General features: G+C 41.9%; 1 non-coding gene across 1 annotated transcript; it reads left to right on the forward strand.

Moving 5' to 3' along the window:
* Positions 1–3,201: 3,201 nt before the first annotated feature.
* On the forward strand, positions 3,202–3,283 carry TRNAL-UAG (transfer RNA leucine (anticodon UAG)). Its single transcript has one exon. It is a non-coding gene; the product is annotated as a tRNA-Leu (tRNA).
* Positions 3,284–6,000: the final 2,717 nt, after the last annotated feature.

Below are 6,000 nucleotides of genomic sequence, written 5' to 3' on the forward strand. Positions count from 1 at the left end.
GACAATATAAGTGTTGAGCCATGCAACCGTTGCATAACTAAATACTTATAAGGTCCCAAAAGCGAGACCTATTGGCTATGCAAAGCGGCCGTGCGGCCGCGAAAGTGAAAGTGATCGCGATCACTATCAAACATGAAAGTGAAAGTAATCGTGGTAAAGCGCGGCGTGCGCGCCCGCGCACATGCACTGTAGCTCTAGGCTGGCCTGGAAGCACTTTTTGGAGCCCTCTCAATAAGGCTCGCCAGACCAGCGCATGCGCTGGGTCAGGCGAGACCTAAAAAGGAAGCCATTGAACAAGAAGCAAGCCAAGGCAATTGACAAGAAAGGAAACATATGATAAGCAATATGCTGAAACAAAGTCTATTCTAAAGTATTGGTATTTTACTCAAAATGTTTTCGACAATAGACTGCTAAAAGCTGTCTATAGGTAAGACGTAAAAAGTGAAGCCAATTAAAAAAATGCCAATGACAGAAGGAGAGTGACTAAAGTATGTAGATAGTGGTGTGGGAAGTAGCCGTGCAGCATGGTCTGTAGAACCCCCTAAATGCTTTTGATACATTTCAGCAAGAGAATACAGTAGTGCTAACCTTTCAATTTCTTTTTTTTGTTGCTGCCTTTGGGGTGTATCAAAGTTAGGGGGCTGAAGCAGAGAGATGCTCCCTTTAGAAATCAGAAATACTAATACTTGTTCTTTATTTCATGCCCAACTATATTTAGGTTTGTCTTTCTTAAAATGGAGGCATTTTAAAAAAAATTCTTCCTTTTGGAAATTTTGCATTAGTAGTGTGAGGATGTTCCTTCACATCAAGAAAACAATTCTTTGTAAAGGAAAAATAAATTAAAGACCTTTTTGTAATTCAGAAGCGTCATTACACGTTAACTGGAAACTTTCCAAAAGGCAGAAAATTAACAGTTATAAGGTTAGAACACACATGCACATGTCAGTAATGATCATAAAATTGTAACAGTGAAAGGAGTTTGTCTGAGGAATTTGTAAATCAGGTTTGGGGTTAAAAATCACAGCATAAGTACTCCGAAAGTTATTCAAGCTCAGGTGTAAGATGTTTTTGTGAACGAGACAGTTGCTCATTACGAGTTCGTATGTAATCGGGTCGGAAATCCAACATCCAGCCGATCCGAGCTCTGAGTAAATGAATCTGAGTGTTATCTTATGCTGAGCTGGGTGTGAGTTTGGATTATTATCGTGTGTAAAGTCTGAGTGAATTTGTGTTTTTTAAAGAGCTCTGAGGGTGGATGCGCATTATCAAGAATAGACTTCAGGATGACTATGGATATTATTAATATCCCAACGCACCTCTGGACCATCACCTCACTTCTGGAATTCCGAATGGCCATCAAGACATGGCTATTCGAATAAGCCTTTGAGACCTGCAAGCGCCTGGATATCCTATCGGGTGATTAGCCGTGCTTTATAAATCCTTATTGATTGGTTAATAAAGGAGAGCTGTGAGCAACTCTTGGTATTATCTGTAGGATAGCCGTGGATGCCTTACGGCTTTTAAAGTGAGTCCAGGTACTTTCAAGGTGAATAGAGGTTTTGGGTATAACTAAGAAAAAAAAAATTGTATTGCAGCAAAAAAGGCCAACGTTATATCAGTGGCTCACCATGCAGAGACTGCCCATTATATCAGAGTCTAGATAGACAAAAATAAGAAAAAGGATCTAAAAATCTATTTTGAACAATTTAAGGGATACGTCAGCCTCGATTAATACTATAAAGGCTTCCAGATCACAAGGGTGTACTGTTGAGAGTTAGGCTGCAGTTTGTATGCTGGAATTGTCTCGATTCCAGTAGACACAGGTGATGAGGACTTTAATCTGGCAAACAATATTCTGAAACTGAAGTCCGAGGGGATGATTATGCTCCAATATTCTGAGCTGCCTTCCTTCATGGTATTCTGATGGGTGATTGTCATTAGGTCCACTTGGAACACTGTCATTATTTTTTCTTGGCACATCATTCAATAGGGTGCTTTAAACCGTACCTCTCTTACTCATCCTGGCCCTTATTATTTTGACAGTGTATTTGCGGTGAGCGTCACTTCAGCTGTGGAGGAATGTATCATGTGGGCGGCTTGTTTTTGCTCACTGCATTTATGATTCAGATTGGAGCAAATGCAGGGGGTGGGCATAGTACCACTCCTGAGCTCCAAAGGGCTGCCATATATAGCAGTTGCTGCACATTGTAACATATTAGATACATTGTCAAGGCCCCTACTAGACCACCATAAGCTGCGAAGTGCAGGTAAAGTCTGGCTTGTTTGTTGAGCCGAGGTGGACATCCAATTGCTATTTTTTTTTTAATACCCAAACACAATTGCATTTGATAATGTGGTCACTATAAAATGATCAGTCGCTATCATACCTCATTTTAGCAAATATATTTAGGAAAATGTTTCTAAGGGCGGCACTGAAACCCATTTTTAGAAAAAATGTCTTTGGGATCTATCCTTCCTCCCACACCTCCCCCACACACACATTGCCCCTTGAATGTGTTTTTCTCTCACACTAGTTCATTGAATAAAATTAATTAAAAACACCGACGTGATTGGCAGCTGCTGAACTCGCCAGCACCCGCACCCTAAAGCTGTTCCACCACCATTGTGTGCAGTAGAGTAAAGGTACCACGAGGTCGACAACCAGAGGCTACAAATGTCTCTTGGCCAGCCATAAAGACGTCTATGAAACCTCGCCGCCCTCCCCTCATCCACTCCCCAAGGCCTCAAGTTAGATGTGCACTGTAGAAATATCAACTACATTCAAAACACCGACAAAAAACCTAACCGTCAGGCAGCCTGGTTCAGAGCTACGGTTGACACTGACCAATGGGGAGCGTACACCAGTTTGTCAACATTATTAACTTAAAGATTCAATTTAGCAGTGAGAAAGTAGCAGCTTTGGAATACTTAGTTACACTTGTGCATCGCTGCTCTCTTGGGTGCAACAGTTTTGCTTGCTGGTAAGAGTGCGTCAGCGGGGTGTGTGTCTGTGGGGGCGGGGCTTTGGCAAACAGTCAACAGTGTAATCCGTCATGTCCTGACAAATACGTCCTTCTCTGAAGCTTGTGTAGCCTTCCCTCCCTAGCGTCTTTCTTTTCTTAAGTCACTTAAATGAAACTTCCCCGACCTGTTTCCCCTTTTGTTAGACAAAAGAGAGCAAATGTGCAGTGAATTGCATGTGGTAGCGTGGCCGAGCGGTCTAAGGCGCTGGATTTAGGCTCCAGTCTCTCTGGAGGCGTGGGTTCGAATCCCACCGCTGCCAACGATATTTTTGAGTCCCACATAATTCTACCGAAAATCATGGCTCAACCCAGGAAGAATACTGAAGAAAAGAACATGTTGATTGTAGAACACATTCGATCACTGTGTCTTATTTTGTCCGTGTACTTTTTTAATTACTGAAGTATTGTATTCTCAGTCTAGGTCTGCTTGTTTGGAATTACAGAAGTTGCTCTGTTTCCTATTTTTGAATATTAATACTTTCTGATGCTTGCCGTGGGTCCTCAGAAATGGTCAATGCTGAACGTGGTTAGTAAACATGCTTATATATATATATTCACTTAAAAAACCATAGGTTTCACACATGTTATAGTTAGGTGGATATTTCACTCGTAAAAAACCAATGAAATTCCCCCGTTATAGTTAGTTCAGATAACTATAACTCGCGCGCCCGCAATCCACTGCTGATGACGTCACATATTACATCACTCATGACATGGTCAGTGGCATCACTCATGACATCATCCTTGAGATAGAGTGGCGGTCGCGCGAGTTATAGTTATCTGAACTAACTATAACGGGGGAATTTCATTGGTTTTTTACGAGTGATATATCCACCTAACTATAACATGTGTGAAACCTATGTTTTTTTAAGTGAATTTGCAAGGTTTTTTAAATGCTAATTCCTAACTATAACGTGTGTGAAACCTATGATTTTTTCAGTGAATTTGTACGTTTTTTTAAATGCTAATTTATTTATGTATTATTTTTTTTGGTTTTTCACCATGCGCGCACCCCCGCGATTCTTTAAAAAAAAGTATTTTTTTTTTTTCTGCCTTCGGGGTCCTTCAGGGACCCCCTGACAAAAGCTAGGGGGTCAGGAACTCTCTACCCTGCCCCCTTTTCATGTTCGCCACCTTCCTTTTTCACTCTCGCACTGAAAACAAACAAAATGGCGGCCGACACTTCCTGATTTCGACCGATTCGAACGTTGACTAACATGTAACCACCAATCAGAATTATGCTCACGCACGTTAGGGTGCTCGCACGGTGCGCGCTTATAGATATGTATATGCTTTTAAATGCTATTTTCTCAGGAAATACTGAACAGATTGACACCAGACCTGCAAAAGGCACTTCCCTGACCTGAGGACTACCTCTCTGCCAAATTTCAAGTAATTCTGTTCAGCCGTTCGGGCTGTACCTTCGACTAAAGGTCCTATGGAAAAATGCATGGGGAAAACGTGTTTTGGGACCCCCCTTTTTTCTCGGCCCCCGCTTGACGAATCACCCCGAGACTTTGAGGGTAGGAGCTGAGCCGTGCTTTTTTGTAGCTGGCAAATCCATCTCGATTTGCCAGCTACAAAAAAGCACGGAGGTGAGACAGGGAGAAGGGAGAGATGTCCTCTCCCTTGCAATTCCGGTTTCCATTTCATGAGACATTGTGCTCTATGTGGCTTACAGACTGAAAAACGAAATCTGTCCAGAACTCTTTGAAATTTTTATATTTTTACTATGCACGTGACACTTTATTAACAGGATGCATGCAAATTATGAAATGTGTTTGATGGTGGTAGTGAAAAACGCTATTAGCAATACAAACATACTCACCACAACACTAAGGTACTTCACCAATGCATCCTGGGACTTGAAGGTTGTTCTTTGATCACGTGATGCAGGAGATTTAAAGCACCTGTGTCTGGACACTGTTTATACCTCGATCCTATGACTAAGGCGTAACTGCTGAAACGCGTCAGGAAATGATAGACTTTCTAATCTGCAGCCACTCTTCACTTGGAGAATAAATACTGTGATTCCGTGAATTGGCCTCAGCAACTTTCTTTGGTGTATTTATTACCAGGATGCTTCGTCCCTGGCAGCTGAGGCCGCCCTGCAGGGTTGGGGGCCCCCGACGACGAAGGAGTTTTTGTGGATATATATATATATTTAAATTTTGTATTCACAACTTCAGCACAGAACTCCGGGATTTAATCCATCAGGCCAGCATCAGAGAGGACGCGTTTCAGCTGCTCTTGACAGCCTTTGTCACCAGATAAGTGCCATTTGTAAACAGTTTATATACTCCGGTTCTACATAAACATAAAGGAAATACTAATCAATTTCTTGCCTACATTACAAATTACAACATAAATAAAAGTAAGTATGAATTTAAAATATTCGAGGTCATGGGACAATTACTACATTATGGCTTGAACTTGTGACATGATTGAAAAATATTTTGCTTATAATTAGTTATCAGCTCCATTATTCTTCCAACTAGAATAACCAAGGAGCATATCACCAACGAGGCGATATAAATTTATCACCGCCTTTCCGTCCGTTTTCGGGCGAAAGCGGTGATAATTTTATTGCCTAATTAGCAAGGTCACGCTAACGCGTGAATCCTTGCATTAGCACCCGGATTCTTAACACCCAGCTTTGCATCTCTAATGAGATGCAAAGTGGGCGTTCCTGACCTGACATTACTGGAGAAATGTCGCTAAGCGACATTTCTCCTATCATCAAGCCCGACGCTATGAAGCATAGCGGCAAGAAAAGTAGCGATAACCCCTGTTATCGCTACACTTTCCTTACGCCTGCTTCAGGACTGACTTAGCCATGATATCCTATGAAAGGTGGATATCATGGCTAAGTATGTGAGGCCCTATCATCAAGCTAACGCCAAACTTCGTTTGATTATCGCTGGGTTTCCAGCGATAATCTCACGTTTGGCAGTTAGCGCTAGGATTTTTATCGCTT

Source organism: Triturus cristatus, chromosome 12 (assembly GCF_964204655.1).
Source record: "Triturus cristatus chromosome 12, aTriCri1.1, whole genome shotgun sequence".
Classification (NCBI taxonomy): domain Eukaryota; kingdom Metazoa; phylum Chordata; class Amphibia; order Caudata; family Salamandridae; genus Triturus; species Triturus cristatus.